At 47.5% G+C, this 18,535-nt stretch overlaps 1 protein-coding gene across 35 annotated transcripts in view; it reads right to left on the bottom strand.

Moving 5' to 3' along the window:
• The window catches only part of CLASP1 (cytoplasmic linker associated protein 1), a 2,584,612-nt gene that overhangs the window by 1,726,866 nt on the left and 839,211 nt on the right, over positions 1-18,535 (bottom strand). The gene's annotated exons all lie outside the window — the stretch shown is intronic.

The following is an 18,535-nucleotide window of genomic DNA, read 5'->3' as shown; positions in this document are numbered from 1 at the left end:
ATTGTCCCTTTTGCTCTTCGTGGTGTCTGCCACCCGCTACAGTACCACAGGTACCTTTTGTAGTGTTGCAGTCTGATTTGGATGACTTTGCAAGACCGCCTCTGCTTGCTATAGGCTTCCGTACACCTTCAAGCACTTTCGACGTCTCCTCATGCTTCCAGGTCTGGCCCCGCAACTTGCGTTTGCCTCAGTTGCGTAGTTCGACACCAGGTCCTCTGAGTCTCCAGTCCAGCTAGGACAGCTCTGAACACCGACTTTGTTCAGCAATGCTCTGCCAGGGTTCCCTATTCTCTTTGGTAAGCAGCCCGCCAGTTCGCGGTTCCTCCAGTTGGGATCTGCCCTCATGTACAGTCCTTCCCTTTTTACAATTGGGATAGAGTTTGAATGATTATACCGTGTATGCTAGTTCCACAAACGGGATTTTCCTCCTTGCCCAATCTTCTTGGTGTCAATTGTAAGAGGGACTCCAATTGGGTATTTTTCAGTCTTCCTCATCGCAGTGTGGTCAAAGTGGATGAGGTTTACCATCTTGCAGAAGGAGGTGCATACTATGTTCTCCAAGGATAGTCGTCACTGGTCCCATGGAGGGTTTCCCTTTCCATGAGATCCACCCACTGAGTATCACCCCAAGGGGGACTATCGGGTAGCGGCCTCATCTGAAGGTGCTCCCCCATGGGAGCAGTGACAATACCCTGGGCTTCACCACAACACCTTTATAGCTGTAAATTAAGGATTAAAATGGGACCCCTTGGCCTCCTTTATCAAGGCATGTTTTGTTAAAGGGGTATTCTAAAGCGCAACCGTTACCACAGGGTGTCTTGGTGCTGATGTGGATACTGGTACTGGATCTAGTCCTGTTTGTCTATGGAGAAAATGCATTAGCTGTACAATATCCATTTATTTCTGTGAAGAGTACACAAGCACTCCACATTGTTTTGAACAGTCAACAATGTTCCCTACATGGAATTGAAGTATCCCATTTCAATCATCAGTTTGGTACTCCGTATTTAGTGTGCTCTGGCTAGTTTCCTGTCCCATTTCATTGCCTCGATCAGTCTGGTACCTACACTGGGAGAATGTGATGCTTTATGGGTTGGGTATTTGTTCTGGAAGCCATAACCTCCAAAAGTGGCACCCCGTCATTATCGGTGGAAATAAATCTATTGAAAAATGAGTATCAAAAATATCATTTGAAGAAACACCTTAATATTTGAATAAGCAAAGATTTTATTTTTTAAATCTGTTTTCACAACTACAAACAAAACAAAACATCAGAGTCCGATACTACCAGGGACACACTGTATTACCACATCACCCAGCAGGAATTTTTCCAAAACAGAACTGTCCTGGCATCACTGCCACCCCACCATTCTTCCTGCAGCATTTAAAAGTTATTGAACATATTTCGCCTAGTTCTCCAGTGGTCTCGCATGCAATGGTAAAGTTTGGATGAAGGCAGTCTCTAGGTCAAGACAATACACCACATCTTCCAACCAGGTTTGCATTTTGGGTGTGGGGTCCCTTCCCCATGACATGGCAATTCTCTTACGGGCCAAAGCAAGCAAAAGGCCTGTGAGCCTACAGGAAGCCAATGGTCGGCGCCTCGTGTTAGCCTATTGCACCAGTCCAGGGTCCAGGTCGAGCTCCTCCCCCACAATGAACGAGAAACTGGGCACTACCTCCCCGCAATACCTGCTTATAGTCGGACAGAACCATGCCAGATGCAGAAAGTCTGCAGGACTGCTCTCGCACCTGAGAAATTCATCTGGAGTATCTACAAAGTGTCTATGCAATTTCGCTGGTGCATGATATACCTGATGCATACAATTAAAGTGAATCAATTGCAATCTGGAATTCAACAAAATCTTTTGTGTCTGCAGTGCCACAAAGTCACAATCTTCTTTGGGTATTATTTTGTTTAGTGGCCTCTCCCACCTCTTTCTGGGTTCATCCCCCCACCCATGGTATCTCTGCCATTAGGTCACGGTAGAGACTAGAAACCAATATGCCCGCCCCATGTCATTGAATCAACTTGTGTAGCAACATCCATGTAGTCGGCCATTTAGGAAATGATGAAAACATGGACTTGAGTGTTCTGCATGTGAAGATACATAAGCATATCCAGCACGGTCATCCCACCCATGTTCCTCATCTGAGCAAGGGAGATGAATACATCCTCCATAAAAAGAAACTCCCTCAAAGTTCATATACCAAGATTCTACAACCACTGATATATCGACGCTCCCCAGAGATTGCCACATCTGCCACATCTTTAACAGGACGCAGGGGCGAGTATATCGTGACAATGCCGACCCTACGAACCACCTTCCTCCATACCACACACGTGATATTTACTATGTGCATCGTTCCTGGTTCTGGATGAGGCACACCCAGAATCCGTGAGCGCAAGAGGCCAGGGGCAGCTAAAACATACTCTCCACTTGAACAAGAGTCCTAATAAATTGCGTCACGTACCAGAATGCTTAAAAAAAATGTTTTTTAAAAAGAATGCACCAGCGCCACCCAGTAACACCACTCCAGGTCGGGAGTGCCAGCCCCCCGCCCCACCATATGGCTGGGTAAAAGTGGTGTATCCCGGGTGCGCTGTTGAGAAGCCAAATACGATGGCTGCTTGAACGTGAGCTCCAGCTGCGATCAAATCCTTTATATAAATAAATCTTGTTTCATGCCTGCGTTTTGGATAAGCTGTGTAAGCAGCGGCAGGTGGTGAATCGTAGCATCGGCGGGCCTAAACGGGTGGCTCCGTGTGGCAAGATATTGTGATATGGCAGCCTGGTGTGGCGAGCGGAGCAGGAGCGGACCCCAGCTGACGACATCGGCGCGGTGCAGCCGTTTGCCTACAGTGGACTGCGGATCTTGTAGCCTGCAGGACGAGGGTGGCCTGGAGTGCACAGACCCATGCTGAAATCCTTTACACCGAGGACCAAGAACAGGGGCTGGCCCTCGGTGAATACTGCGGGTGTTGGCACCCCTCTCGGGCGGCTGCCACGAGGGACGGCCATGGAGGGCCTAAATGTAGGCAGTGTTGTGTGCCTACATAGGACGTGGGGCTGCCTGGAATGGTGCCGTGGCACCACAGGCGCTCCCAATTTGTGATTACACGGCAGAGGGGCCAAAGCGATGTACTGACCTGCTGGCTGGCCGAGTCTATTGATACATGCACTGTGACAAGCCTACCTGGGGGAGAACGGATTGTATGTGGATATGCTGGCCTGGACCTGGAGACACCTTGTTGGCAGCGATTGGTGACCACTGGTAGCAGTCCAGGGCATGACAAAGGCCGACTGGTCCTGCGCGGGGTGTAGCTGGGGAGGCATTGGCAATCCCATCAGATTGAGGCAGTGGCATTGAGTATTGGAGATATTATCCGGTTGGAGCACTGAGGGGTGCAGAGAGGGGGCCATTGTACTGCATATCTTGGAGAATATGTTTGGCTTTTGGTCTATTCTTCCGGTGCCCGACCCCAGCATCACACCACTGTTGGAGTGGACATTCTGTGGAGCAGGGTTGGACTACAACCCAGCTGGTGGTCAGAGGCGCTGGCTAGAGTAACATCATGACTAGGGCAGCCAGCAAGAAACGGGGCCCGATGGACTCATTCACCAGCCATCAACCGCCGGGCCGATGAAATCGATCTAGGAGGAGGCCACAGTGACACTTGCGGCCTGAGAGGACCAGCTGCTGCTGGCGATGCAAAGCAGATTCATGGCAGTCAATGTGAAGTTGGATGACATTGTGGCAACCATTGGGTCCCTAAAATATAAACTTGAGATGGAAAGCGGCCAAATTAATGAGGCTGAAACCAGGATCAGCGAAGTTCAGGACAAAGTGGGCCAGCATGATCGCGACATTGCAATATTGAAGGCAGAACTTGCCAAGACCCAAGGGAAATGCGATTATCTTTAATCAAGATTGAGGCGCAATAATCTGCGCATAGTCGGAGGACCCGAAGCCGCATGCAAGGGACCCATGGAAAAATGTCTTGAAGATCTACTGAAAGCTCTGTTTGGCACAGATCAGTTCTCCGCTCACTTCCTAGTTGGCAACGATTCCTAGACCTTTGGCCCCACCGCGCACTATCATAGCAAAATTGCTAAACTATAGGGACAGGGATCGGGTCCTGAAGCGGTCCAGAGAGCGTGGGACACTTCGCTACGAAACCAATAATATTCACATCTACCCGGATTTTGCAGCTGGTGTCCAGGCCCTGAGGAGATCCTACGACCCAGTGAAGAGATTGCTGAGGGCGAGACATGTTCAGTATGCATCGATATTCCCTGCAAAATTACGCATCCAGTATGGAGGAAGAGCGAATTTGTTTTGACAATCCTGTAGAAGCCATGGATTATGTGGAACCCTCGCTCCAGATGCCAGAGCGTGGAAAAGATCAGGATCTGGCGCAGAGGGAGGACGCCGGCCGGAATGACATGGAGGGCTAATTGGGGGCCTTTTCTCTGTCCTTCCAGACACTGTTGAGGATACAGGCACAAGACACTGTTTGAAGTCGGGGTGCAGGACCACCAAGCTGCCTGTGTGTTCTGTGACTGCTCGAAACGCACCCCAGGAATTTTCCACGGTTGTATCATCAAGTTGGAGAAGATGTTCAGGGAGGGCGGCAAGGGGTAGGAAGTTTGTAAGGACTCTAGGGTTTCAGAAGCAGACAGCTATGGGTGTGTAGTTGGACATGCTGTATATGACGCCCCAATTGGTGTAAAGAGAAATATGCATTATTGTTACTGTGTGCGGATAAATGCCAGGTGAAATAATAGGGCAGATATCATGGAATGTCTGTGGCCTCAATAATCCGATTAAAGCTAGAAAGGTCATAGCATATTTGGACCGCCATTCTAAAATAGTAATGCTGCAGGAGACGCACACACTGGGGCTGCTCCACAACAAGTTTGCACCCAAAAGGGGGCAACCGAGATATTATACATCCTACTCATCCCAAGCCAGGGGAGTGCTTATACTAGTGCATCAATCATTATGTTTGCAGGCAGAATAGGTAGCGCTGGACCATTCTAGTGAGGGGGTCCATATCGGGTGAAATAGTTATACTGGTTAATACCTGTAGCACGAATATTGATGACTCAGTATTTTATAGTCGGGCCGCTGAGATTTTGGGGAGGATGACTAACGCCCCCATTACTTGGGGTGGTGATTTTAACACAATCTTGGATCTTCACAAAGACCAATCAAGCACTACACAGCACAGGCCATCGGCTGCAGGTAAAATGATTAAGCAGATAATGGGACAACTGGGGTTGGTTGATGTCTGGAGTAACCAGCACCTGAGGGCAGCCAAATATATGTATTATTCTATGGTCCACAACGCTATGTCACAGATTGATTTCTGGCTACTCTCAGCAATCTGGATGCCATGTCTGCATGGTAGCAGAATTCTACCCCGTACGCCATCGGACAATTCACCAGTAGTGATGTCATTGGAACTTGGTAGTTCGTTGCGTCCCTGCACTCGGTGGTCGATGCCATGCACATTGGTAATCGATGGTGTAATGGTGGAGGATTTAAGGGAGAAGATCAAAAGGTTCTTTGAGACAAATGAGGGCTACATTTTGTGGTATGATACAATATGGGAAATCTTTAAGGTCTGGCTGCGGGGGTACAATGATTTTGGTTATTTCTGGTGTACTAAAGGAAATCAGGCGTGAACTGACGGAGGTGGAGTGCCCAATGTGCTGGGGACTGAATTGTATAAGACGTACATAGAGACCCTTACTCCACGACTGCTTAAGTTTTGAGAGGAGTTACTGGTTGCTGGGCATCTCCCGCCCACGCTTATAAAGGCTGTTATCAGTATTGTCGAAACCAGGTAGGCTGCCTGATGAAGTCGCTTCCTACCGCCCTTTGTCACTAAATTATAAGTTACTCAGAGTAGTGACTAATTTACTCCTAGTCCATAGTCCCCTTTCCTCCATACTGTATGGGCGTCCCTCGCTAGGGACAGGAAACAGAACCTTTCGGGGCGCTGCCCTTTGAGCATGCGCTCCGCTGAGTACATCCCACCAGCGCCACTCAGCCCCCTTTGGCGCGTCGACAATATTACGATTGCCTAATGACAGTGAGATGTTGAGAAGGATGGTGGGACGTATGGAGGAAAGGGTAATATGGACTAGGAGTATGTTTGTCACTACAGTGAGCAACCTATAATTACTCCTACGTCCCATCCCCTTTCCTGCATACTGTATGGGTGATTACAACTGAAAGCAGCGCTAGGAAGAGAGTTGCCCCTCTGAGAAAACAGGTTCAAAAGTGCCTGGCCAAATGCCTGTCCATTTACTTGGACCAGCGCCTCGACGCCCATGGGCTGTTAGTGCGCTTTATAAATAAAAATAAAAAATAACGATATGGCGCAGCCCCGACAGACCTCAGAGCGGTCATTTTGAATTACCGATACACAGACTGATGCACTTTTCACCTGGTGCGTACAACGGTGAATGCATGGGTTTGATTGTTTAAACAATTGGGAATAACTAATCCGTATAACAAGATTAGCCTTTGGTGCGGTCCAGGCCTCCCTCCAACCTATAACCTTGACATACAGGCGTCATGGGACCTCATGTAGGACAATTTTACTTATTCCCGCAAGGAAGATTTTTTGACACAGGAGGAATTCCCATCTTCGCAGTGATCGAACCCTGTCAAAAAGTGAACATTTTCGAATCAGGGCAGCGGTGCCCAAGAGATGGCCATCTTCCCCCAGGAACCGAAATCATGCAAATGCATAGCTGTGATAGGGCTGGGGGATACGGCAAGGGGTCAAGTGTCGAGGTTGTATAAAACTGTGCAGGCTACTCCGGTGACACGAAATAAAGCAAAGCTCTGCTGGAATAGTGATTTGAATAGAACCATAGATTAAACTAAATGGCGTAGATATTGTCTGTGACAAAATGTTGCAATTAATGTGCGATTACGTCTGATTCAATTTAAGATCTTGAACCATTCACATTATACACCTGCAAGAGTGGCACGTTTCTTCCCAAATGTAACATATCTATGTATGAAATGTGGCTGGGGGGGAGCAGACTATTGATATGTTTTGGAACTGCCCCAAGGTAGCACAGTTTGGGCATAGGATTGCCGAGATACTGCATGTTGTTACAGGGGTACCTCCCATACTCTACACCCTCTCTCAAATACCTACTAGGTGATACTGGGAACATTTCCATCGAACTTTGTAGATTGTTTAATATATGGCGCATCGCTGCGAAACAAATGTGTTTTGTTAAAATGGAAATCAAAAGTGGCTCCATTGTGCGAGGAATGGCTTAGGGAGCTAACTTATGAAAATGAAAAAGAGGAGGGTTACATTGGGACGGTGCACGGTGAGTAGGCTGAAGAATATATGGGACCCATTCCATGAGTAACAGAAATGTGCAACCTGGGAATGCATAAGTAATAACATGTATGCAGTCTGTGATATGTGACGCAATCTAACATAATACTAGCTGTTATATTTGATCGATGGGGTGTGTGACCCATGTCCAATCTGTCTGTCTGTTTGCTTGAATAAAGAGTTGAATGCTGGCTTGTTTCTGAGCTCATACCAAGTCGATAATCCTCTGTTAGTTTTAGAGTATCATCAGAACATTAATAGGTATAAGAGTTTGGGCAATATAATCTTCAATATCGCAACACGACCCAGCAGCGTAAGGGGGAGGGTATGCCAAAGCAGCACCAATTCCTGGATGGCACTCACGATAGTTGTCCCAGTACAGGATGGCCGGCCCCCGTGCAAGGATAATCCCCACTTACTTAATACCTCACGTCTCCGATGTAAGCCCAAACCGGTGATCAAATGCTGCCGTGCCATCCGTAAGTGGAAATGCTACTGACTTGCACCAATTGATCCGCATCACTGGTGATAGATTGCCTACCACATAGACTATCACATTGTTAGTGTACAGTGATATTATCAAGCGATGCAGGCCCAGCAGTATCCCCCTTCGGATGTGGTGGTCTCGCAATATTGCTGCTAAGGGTTTCATGGCCAATGCAAAAAGGAGAGGAGATAATGCCCAGCTCTGCCTGGTCCCCCATCCCATTGCCACCAACCCGGATTGAGCCTGCCCCACTCTTATTCTTGCGACTGGTGCTGTGTAGAGGACAGAGATCAATGAAATACAGTATTCACCCAGACCAAGCTTTCTGAGCACTGCAAAAAGAAAAGGCCGTTCAACCGAGTCAAATGCCTTTTCGCATCAAGTAGCACAGCCAGCGCCTTCGCCTCAGGCTGTAATGCCTATAAGATCCCCAAAAAACAGCGGACACTATAGGTCGTACTCCTCCCCGGAATAAACCCTGACTGGTCCGCTAGCCCCAGCCCAGGCATCAGTGGGAGCAATCGATTAGCCAGGATTCTTGGAAAAGATTTTGCCGTCCACATTAAGGATTGGCTGATATAAAGCACACTCCTCGGGTGGTTTCCCCATCTTGTGCAACAGGATTATTGAAGCCTCGCACATCGTAGGGGGCTGGGGGAAAGATAGCCCACCTTTACTGATTCTGCATACATGAGCAGCAAACGCAGGGCCAAGATATGCGCTAAGTTTTTATAAAACTCCCCGGTCAGACTGTCTGCCTTAGATCCCAGGAGTTCCTTAATGGCCGTTAGGATTTCCTCCTCCGTCACTTCCCCATTAATGGAGTCCCTAAAAAGCGATTCCACCCAATACAATTCAACTGCCTCGAAGTAGATCTGCAGGTCAACCTCACCCTGTTCGTATCTAGAAGCATAAAGGCGTTCATAAAACTCCTGAAACGTGGCTGTGATCTCTTCGTCAGCATATCGAGGTAGCCCTTGGGCATCTCTAATCACATCAAACCACGGTGGCGGCCGCTCAGCTGGCTGCATTCTGGCCAGCAAATTAACAAGGGGGTCCTGGGAGTCCCTCTACCAGACATTAGTCCTGGTTATGAGAGACTTGCCCAGAGTCTTTAGCTCACTATCTTTCACAGAAAAGAAATATCCCAAACATATCAGTCTTTGTCCTGCCCTGGGGCAGTCCAGCACCGAAATGCTAGGCTATTCTCCTCTGAACAAGAGTACCAACAGAAACCCCAGACACGTGTTTCAGTCTGGTTGCAACCAGGACTAATGTCTGGCAGAGGGACTCCCAGGACCCCCTTGTTAATTTGCATTCTGGCCAGGCAGGAACCAGGTTTTTCTCCCTCCCTGTATTGCCTTACCTGTCAGCTCAGACCCAAGAATTTAGCTTCCCTATTCGCTTTGTTCTGGAATTCCGTTAGCTCAGCTCTCAATGCTGCCAGTGTACTGGGGATAGGCGAGGTAACATACTCCCCTCCAACTCCTTCAATATGGTTTCATTGGCCGAAAGCTACCTCCTGATATTATTAAGTACTACATTCTTTCGCCATACATATGCCCCTAACATAGCATTTGACGCTTTCCCAGAGCACTCTCTGTGACCCAACAGAGCCATCATTCCGTTCGAAGAAAGCCACAATGTCCTTCTGAATCTGCTGGAGAACCACATCTGCCACTGCGTCCGATTTAAAACACCATAGAAACCCTCCCACACCACACTCCAGTACCACAGGCGAGTGGTCAAACAGGGTCCTGGGAAGGATGGTGCACTCACCCAGAGACCCCCCCCCCCCATTGCGAGACACCAGTAAATAATCAAAACTAGAATATGACCCATGTACCCATGAATGAAAGGTATAATCCCTGCCTTCCCAGAGCTGCATTCACCACACATCTACCAGGTCGTATATCCCATTAACGTCTTGAATTTGTCAACCTTGTTCACATAGGGCGTGCAGCCTGGAGATCTATCCTTGGCAGAGTCCAACACTGCGTTCCTATCTCCCACCCCCATATAATTATAGAATTTCAGCAGTCTGACAGGTTTATCGACACCCAATCGAAATAGCCAACATCCTCCACATTTGGCACGTATGTATTTACCAAAGTCACTTGCACCCCCTCCAAGACCCCGACCATCATCCGTGCCCTGCCCACATCATCCAATCTACTAGACACAAAGCCATCCTTCATAGACTTATTTATTAATATAGCCGCTCCCCGGGCATAGGACGAGAAGTATGCATGATATCCCCATTGCGATGCCCAGTGGGACTCAGTCCGAGGTTCCAAGTGGGTTTCTTGAAATAGTGCCACTCCATGACTTTTCAAATAGTGCACCACCTGCCTGGTCTTGGTGGGTTTGTTACACCCCTGAATATTCCATGTTACTACCTTAAGGGCCATCCCTCAATGAAATCTACAAGTGGTGCTCGGTTACAGTTTCCTGCTGCCTGATATATACTTAATACCAAGCTTATATTCCACCACCTTGATGCCAAATGGTCAAACTCCAACCAACAAAAATCCACACACCCAACAAACCCCTTCTCTGCTCCCCCACGGGCAACTCCAACCCATCAATTCCAACCCAACCCTAGATAAAAACCATAAAACAAGGCTGTGCACAGGACACTAGTGCCGAAATCGAGCACGACCAGCCAAACATCACAGGATTAACTTAATGGCCTTATGGCAAATTATTGTTCGGGTCCCCTGGAGACAACAGCCATCAACCTCCTGCATCACTCCCACAGTGCCGTCTCCATGCCCTTTCGCCACATTCCAAACATTCAGGTGTCCTCCTGACCCTCATTGCCCCTATTCCGGTCACATCTGACATTTGTTTCGCCCCCTCCTTGTCTACGCCATCGAGAAAGGAGCTGGCAGATTCCGGAGATGTAAAGACTTGCATCTTCCCGTCAAATTGGATCCTAGGTTTGGCAGGGAAGAGCTTGGAATACTGAATCTCGCCGTCACGTAATCTATGCTTCACTCCAGTAAAGGATCTCCTTGACGCCTGCACATCTGCTGGAAGAAAAAAAAAAAGGGAAACATTTGGAAGCGGTCTCAGTCGTGCTGCAGGGCACCCTTCTGCCAGGCCAACCCAAGGATGGTATTGCAATCCTGATAATTTAGAAGCAGTGCTATTATAGGCCTTGCGGGGGGCCCTGGGATCAGTCTCTGTGCTAGAACCCAGTGTGTTCTTTCTACCACAAACCGGGGTAACAACTCATCTCCTCCGAAAACAGTATTACAAAGCTGCTCCACAAATTCTTCCATCTTAGATTGGCCGGGTTGCTCCCTGATGCCGACCAACCAAACATTTATTCGGGCACAGCCATCCAGATCTTCATTCTTGTCAGCCACTATCTTGAGTTGGCCTTCTAGCACACTTACTCTACTTGCCAGGCCTGTTAGGCAAGATTGGATGCAGTCACCCTGTGGGAGACTACACCAGCCTTGTCCTATTGGTAATAGGTAACCCACCTATTGGTATAGGTCTGCACTACACAAGTTGGTAGAGTGACTGAGCAGACAGACTTCTCAAGGAGGGGTAAATGTGAGCTGTAGAGATGCAACACTGAGATTCACAATTAAAAGTATCCAAATAACACTTACACAAGTTGTTCAAGTAAAATCATTATTTATTTAATGGTTGGTTTTAAGTAAGCCTTCTTTAAAAAGGGCAATATGCAACAATAAAAATACACTCATAACACTTCCTCAGATTTAAGATAAGCAAGTAGATACCCTTTTGGGATGCCACACACACACTTCCTACACTCTGAGGGGACTTCAATTAGTAGGACAATGTTGGCAATATATCACGCTTTACACTTAATGCACTTCTGAGGTTGTGGAAAAGGAAAAGGTTAGGGAAGGAAAAAGGTTTGTTTGTTTATTTTATTTGTATGGCGCTCCAAACCCAGAGGTAGAAGGGCGCTTAAGAATTTGGTTACAGCGTTAAGTATCTTAGTGTTGCATACTTCGTACAGTTTATAATATATACATATATATACAGTGATCAGTAAACAAGAGCAAATGCAGTACGTACGATATACAGTTTTCAATATAAATACAGTGACTAAGCCAGCTACCGCACGGGTATGGTGTTAATGGCGTTATTCTTTGTTTAGGAGCCAGCTGATGACCTGCTTCCTAAAGATCTGGAAGGATTCGACAGTTTTGATGTTGAGCGGTAGGGAGTTCCAGAGTTTGGGGGGCAAGCACTGTGAAGCTTACCCCTCCAGCTCTTTTTAGGTGGAACCTGGGCACTGATAAGCAAAGAGTGTTGGAGGATCTGGTGGCAGGTTTCAGGGTGAATTTATTAGCTAGATATGGTGGTGCTAGGTGATTGAGGGATTTCTATGTGAGGCAGATGGTTTTTAGATCAATTTTTTGGCGTATGGATAGCCATTTGCAGGCTTTCCTAGTAGCGGAGATATGCTCTTGTCTGGGAATGTTGAGGGCTGCGCGCAAGGCGTTGTTTTGTATTACCTGCAGCTTGTTGAGTACGGATTGATTAGCACCAAGGTACAGGCTGTTACAGTAATCGAGTTTGGATTGTATTAGGGCCCTGGCAAGGGTGAGGCAGCTGTTGGGTGATAGGAAAGGTCTGCTGGCCCTAATGAGCTTGCCGGTATAGGCAGCGGCTGAGGCGGTCATATTGGTGTGTTTGCTAAGGTTTGGTGTTGGCATCTAGATAGAAACCAAGGGTTTTTACGCTTTTGGCTATGGGGATGGCATGGCCATCGATGGTGATGTTGTTATAGCTAGGGTCAAGTTTAGTTAGAGTGTTGGGGGAGCCGACGATTAGGAGCTCTGTCTTCTCATCATTCAGGCAGAGGCCATGGGAGGCCATCCATGCCTGAATGATGGAGAATATTTTGTTGATCCGGGCGGTGTCTTCTTGGTAAATACCAGAGATGGTGAGGAGTATCTGGGTGTTATCTGCGTAGTTTGTGTAGGTGACACCCAGATGGTCCAGTTGGTCAAATAGAGGCTTTATAAATATGTTGTACAAAGTGGGGGATACACAGGATCCTTGTGGGACCCCGCATGTGATGGGGATGGGGACAAGCTGCAGCTATAGTGGAAAAGACTCGCATGGTTCTGTTAGCCAGGAAGGATTGTATCCATGTGATGGCAGGGGAGGAGACGTGGGCTGCGGTGGCAAGGTGATTACAGAGGACTTCGTGGCTGACCAGGTCAAAGGCCGCTGAGAGGTCTAGTAGGAGTAGGATTGCGGCATTGCCTTTGTCTTTAATTTCATCAATCTGGCTTTTGAGATCAACAAGGGCAGTTTCAGTTCCGTGTTGAGGTCTGAAGCCAGATTGACGTATTCCTAGCAGTTGTTTGGATTCCAGGTATTCCTGAATTTGGATGTAGGCAACTCTGTCCAGGATTTTCAGTAGGAAGGGGACTGTGGTGATGGGCCTGTAGTTGGTGGGTATGGCCGGGTTGAGGGATTGTTTTTTCAGGAGTGGGAGAACCCATGATTGTTTTAAGTTGCTGGGGATAGAGTTATTGGTGAAGGATAGGTTGATGAGTTTGGTAATGAAGGGCGAGAGCTCTCTGGCTGCATCTTTTATGATCTGTGCCGGGCAGCTGTCTCCTTTGCAGTTAGAGGGTTTTAGGGAGGTGATGATTTTTTGAACTTCCGGGATGGTGACTTTCTTAAACGAGAAGCCTGCGCTAGCGTTGTTAGGTGTGGTTAGGCTAAGGTTGGTGACCTTATTGTTGAAGAGTTGTTGCCGTTTGTCTTCAATTTTAGTTTGGAGTCCTAAAATTTTATTGTTGAGGGCGTTCTGGATGTTGGTGCACCAGGCTTTGTCTTTCAGGCAGGTTTCTGGAGGTGAGATAGGGTTTTCTAGTTCCTTCAGAATTTTAAATAGTTCTTTAGTGGATGATCCTGTCTGAGTGATCCTGGTGTTGTAAGCATCTTTTTTGGTCTGGATTATCGCGCTTTTGTAAAGTGAGGATAAGTTAGTGAGGTTGGATTTGTTTTCCGCGGTGGGGTTAGTCTTCCAGGTGTGATGAGCCTTAGCTTTCTCTTTCCTGAGTATTTTGAGCTCAGGGGTGTACCACGAGTTCAGATGAGCTTTGGGTTTAACTTTGCGTATTTTTAAAGGGGCAACGGTGTCCATTGCTCTAGCCATGGAATTATTGAAGGTGTCAATCAGCAGGTTTAGGTCAGCGTTGGCTGGGCGAGCATTGAGGGTAGGTAAGACCAGTGGTAGTAGGGCTTCAGCAGTAATGTTGCGTTTATTCCTGGTGGGACATGCTGGTGCCATGGGGTGCTTATTGGGCAGTGCCCGATTGGTGTTGACCTCAAGAGGGATCATGTGGTGATCGGTCCATGCCAGAGGTTGGGGGTCTTTGCAAGTTGTATTGCAATTGTGAGTTGCTACCCAATCAAGGGTTCTGCCTTTTTGGTGGGTAGGGAGTACAACGAGTTGAGTAAGACCATGATCGGTTAGGACATTGGCTAGGGATGCAGCATGTGCATCGTTTGGGTCTTGGTAGCCGAGATTGAAGTCTCTGAGGATCATGATTTGTGCTGATGGTTTGGAATATTCGGTGATGAGGGATGTGATGTCTTCTTCAAAGGTCCCAGGGGGGCCTGGCGGTCTATAGATGAGGTGGATGGTGATTGTGGTCGTGGCGGATGTTTGTAGTTTGGCTGTGAGTAACTCACAGGATGTGAGTGCGACTGTGTCGGTTGGTCTAAGGCCTAGGGAGGATTTTGAAATGATCGCTACGCCTCCACCTCTGGCGTTTGGTCTGTCCGCTCTGAGGATAGAGTATTTGTCTGGGATGGCTAGCGATAAATGGGGTCCGGATGCCTCATGAAGCCAGGTTTCTGTTAGGGCTAGAAAGTCAAGGTCGTTGGTAAGGATAATGTCTGCAATTTCTGTGGGGTGGGCAGCCAAGGATCTGACGTTGAGTAGGGCGCCTTTTAGTGGGGGAGGTGTGGGCTTGTTCGGGGCAATGTGCTTTGTATTAGTTTTGGTGTAAGGTTTGGAGCTGGGTCCAGAAATTGTGGTGGGGAGCCTGGAGCCTAATCTGTCATTGCGGGCTGTGAGGTTGGGAGTAAGGGATGGGGTGGTTAGGCCGGGCGGCTTAAAGCGGGCGGGAGGTTTGGTGGTCAGTTTAATTTGGTTAGACTTCGCAATGGGGCTGGGGTGGCTGTTGGTAGGTGGGCCACGGATGGCAATGGAGGTGGAGGTGAGAGGGTGGTTAGTGGAGGGGAAGGGGGATGCGGAGGGTAGGAACGGGGTGGGGCATGGGACGGGGTGGTGTCTGGGGCACCCTAGTTTAGCCAGGCCGTCCTGGTGGGCTATGTAGCTATTGTTGCTACAGGGTACGTCGTCCTGTATTAAGCAGAATGGGAACATGATTAGGGCGAGCCAGAAGATCATGGTCTGTAGATAGTGGTGGATTCTAGTGGCGCTGGTGGGGAGCAGGCCAGACTAAGATAGTCGGTGGCTGGTTGGCATACATCAGGGGCACCTAGTGGTGACAATTCCTAACATTGACTAAAATGCTTACATCAGAGGGCACTTAGATGTGACAATTCCTGACATTGACTAAAATGGGGAAGCGTCTAGAATCAGAATAGTACATTAACTGAAATGCAGTGGGGCGGCACCTAAATTCAGAATAGTGCATTAGCTAACATGCAATGGGGCAGCACCTAGAATCAGAATAGTACATTAACTAAAATGCCGTGGGGCAGCACCTAGAATCAGAATAGTACATTAACTAAATGCAATGGGGCAGCACCTAGAATTCGAATAGTACATTAACTGAAATGCAATGGGGCAGCACCTAGAATCCGAATAGTACATTAACTGAAATGCAGTGGGGCAGCACCTAGAATCAGAATAGTACATTAATTAAATGCAATGGGGCAGCACCTAGAATCAGAATAGTACATTGACTAAAATGCAATGGGCCTAAATTCAGAATAGTGCACTGACTAAAATGCAATGCGGCAGTAAAGACACTAGGGCTAGAAGCAAAAATGTGTACAGATATGTAGATTCAAATTAAACACACAGGGCGTGTCATCTGTTGCAGGTGAATAGGTTCTCAGAGCATGTGAATACTTTTCAATCTCCCATTGAAGTCTAGATTAGATCTTTCCCAGCAATACAAGTTAAATGTATGCACCACTGATTAGCGACAGTTTGAACCAAGTCTGCAGGGAGCCAGGACAGCCAAAGTCAATATGAACAATGTCTATGTAGCTGAGGCACTTCTTTAGATAGCACAAACATCTTGCACAATGTTTTAAGAGCGTTTGTAGAAAAACGAATCACTGTTGGGCCACAAGCTGTTAGGCTTGTGAAAGGCAGATCTGGACTCCACTCTGCAAAAAGCAGCTACTGCAAGTCTCCAGCGAGAAAAAGCAAGCTACAGACACAAGAGGTAAATACCCCTTAGTCAAGACAGTACCTTAGGTTTGAAGAAGAGGATCCAGCTGGCTTCTGTTTGGGTTGCAGTCTTGCAGATCCTGGGTTCCTGGGCCTCAGTCGTGGGGACAAGAGGGAGGACGTCTGGAGGACTACTGCAGTTTGAAGGTTGGTGGCGGCGACAGGCTCTCGCCAGATCAGCAGCACTTTGCGGTTTCAGCTACCCGTCTATAGCACCACCATGGTTCTTGGGACACTTGATGGGCTTCTCTTACTTCTGGGGTCCAGCACTCTGGTGAGGTGGGTCAGACTTGGGTTGTCCTGCTTCAGGAGGGTCCTCAGGATCTTCCTGGAGCTCTGGTCCGGCTTAAAGACTATGCACTCTATTCTGGGTTTCCTGACCCCTAGCACTCTGTTCCAGCAGCAGCAAAGAAGTACAGCCAGCAGGGAAAGGTCTTACAGCACAGTTCGTCTTGGGGTCAGTTGGTCCCACCAACCCAAGGGAAGAAGTAGTCTGTTCCAGGCTTCTCTAGTCTATTCAGAGTTTGGAGCTTCAGCACTGCAGCAGGGCTTCACTGGGCAGTTCAACGGTCTAGGAGGGTGCAGCAAGCTTCTCTTACAGTTTCCTTCGCTGGATGTTTTGTCCAGTGGTCGACTGCCTTCTGTTCAAGAGACCTCGCCTTTTATGCAGGTTTTCGCCCATTCATGTACAGCCTAGCTGTCACAGACACAGCAGGGTGGCTGTCCTGCAAGGACAGCCAGCCAGTCAATCAGCATTGGGTGCATTCAAGTAACCAAGGAGACTAAGGACAGGGAGTTTCGGGCACCTCCCTCGCTTCCTGCCCTGCCAGCCACACTGGAGCCAGAGGTGGGTTTCAGCACTGTAGCCCACCAAAAGCAAAACAAACAAAAAGATTAAACCTGGTTTGGCGTGCAGAGTAAAACCCAAGAAAGACCTCACAAGCTAGAAATGGGGAAAAGAAGATCGGGGCCATTTGGACAAAATGGGCACCCATGGGTAGTATACTGCAGCTGAGGATTCAGCATGCGGTAAAAGCGCACAATGGTAGGAAAATTAAAAGTAGTGAGAGTAACAAACATTTTTACATAATGTGTTTTTTATATAGCGCCTTAATCCAAAGCGCTTTACAGAGCACATATTTACATACAATACCTACATAAGTAAGAAAAGAGGCTACTAAATAACCCCCCAGTACTTTCACATAAGGTGGTGTGTACTGGACCTACATACGAAAAACAGGTAAGTAAAGTCAATTTCAGTTTCATACTTTTGGGAACATTAGTTTAACCAAGAGAAGGTGTTTAAACCTTATGAGAAATCCAAAGGACTTCTCTGTGACACTAGACTGAAGGTGATGTGTGTCATAATACAAAAAGGTAGATGCCTATGGAGTTTGTCAGACTCCAAAACCAAAGAGAAAGACCAGATTACATCAAAATTACATGAGTGATAACAAATTCTCACTCCAGGATGAAAATGTAAAGTCCAAAAGTCCAGCAAACGAGCTGGGGGTCTCCAAGGCTGAAGGGAATTATCACAGAAATAAGAATTCTCTCCAACAAGGCCATCGCACTGTCCTCCACTCCGGAGACTATGCGCCACCTCGTCCAGACGGCATTATGCTTGTCCAGGCAGTGTTTTAACATGTCAACTTTAGAGAGAGAGTCCATCTTGGGATACATGCCAACTATCCAGTCTTTTAGCTGTAACAGAATTTCTGTAATATCCCGTCTGCCTCCGGTGCTCTCCCACTCAACGCTGCCCCTGCACATCGTGCTCCACCAGCAAAGTCGGAGCTCCAGGTGTCTTGTTTCTTTTTTATGTTACATGCTGTTTTTCAACCCCAAAAGCTAGAATAATATTTTGTATCCGCTCAACAGAAAGTACTAGAAAGAAAATTAAGTTTGGGTGCATCTGCTATTCTAAGGAGTAATTCACAACATATTAAAGCCAGGCGTGAAGTTTACTATCACTATTCTCAAGGAAGAGCTCAAAGATCCCCACCCTCTGCTTCAGGAACATGGCTTAAGAAATGTAAACACCAACCTATGTCGCGATAGAATTAGAAAGTAAAATACAAAGTGAGAACTGATGAGGTGCACCATCTTGTGGTCTGTGTTCAAAGGATTGCCTGCAAGGCATTTTCTGGATTAATCTTCAGTTTGAGAAGTATATTAACTCCGTAAATCAGATGGTTGGTAGCACTATTCAAGGCAACCTTTA

The sequence above is a fragment of the Ambystoma mexicanum genome, chromosome 9, assembly GCF_040938575.1.
Source record: "Ambystoma mexicanum isolate Mex_15411 chromosome 9, UKY_AmexF1_1, whole genome shotgun sequence".
In the NCBI taxonomy this organism is placed as follows: domain Eukaryota; kingdom Metazoa; phylum Chordata; class Amphibia; order Caudata; family Ambystomatidae; genus Ambystoma; species Ambystoma mexicanum.
The sequence above is the reverse complement of the archived record's forward strand: the minus strand, read 5'-3'. Positions and strand labels throughout refer to the sequence as shown.